Source organism: Nestor notabilis, unplaced genomic scaffold (assembly GCF_000696875.1).
Source record: "Nestor notabilis isolate BGI_N333 unplaced genomic scaffold, ASM69687v1 scaffold9567, whole genome shotgun sequence".
Classification (NCBI taxonomy): domain Eukaryota; kingdom Metazoa; phylum Chordata; class Aves; order Psittaciformes; family Psittacidae; genus Nestor; species Nestor notabilis.
This window is the reverse complement of record NW_009936896.1, coordinates 64319-64786: the sequence shown is the minus strand read 5'-3', so window position 1 is coordinate 64786 and position 468 is coordinate 64319.

The following is a 468-nucleotide window of genomic DNA, read 5'->3' as shown; positions in this document are numbered from 1 at the left end:
GCCCAGTTTGGCAGAGCTGAGTTTGGCAGAGCACTGTGCCCCTCGGCAGGTGTTACCATGGCAGGAGACGTGGAAGCTGTTGGACGACAGTGCTACATGGGGCGCTGCATGGATCCGCACTTCTTGAGCACCCTTTGTGGTGGGCAAGAGACCCCAGAGTCAGATTTTAACCCGCGTACAGATAGAAAGCGAATATAAACAACATACAGGGGAACACCCTTGCTCCCCCCACCCCCGCCTTCTCGAGGCTCTATTTAAACAGAGCATTGCTCCCTCTTTCCTCCTCCCGTGTAGCCTCCGCTCCGCACACTCGGCCCCTCGCACTGCCGCCGGTGAAGGCGGTACGGTGCGGGATGGCTCCTCCTTCCCGCTCCTCCCTCCTTCCTCGACTCCGGCGTGGGTCGCTCATGGCCCTCGGTCCACTCGGGGCGCCCCCCCGGGGCCGCAGCCCGGGCCGGCCGGGGGCAC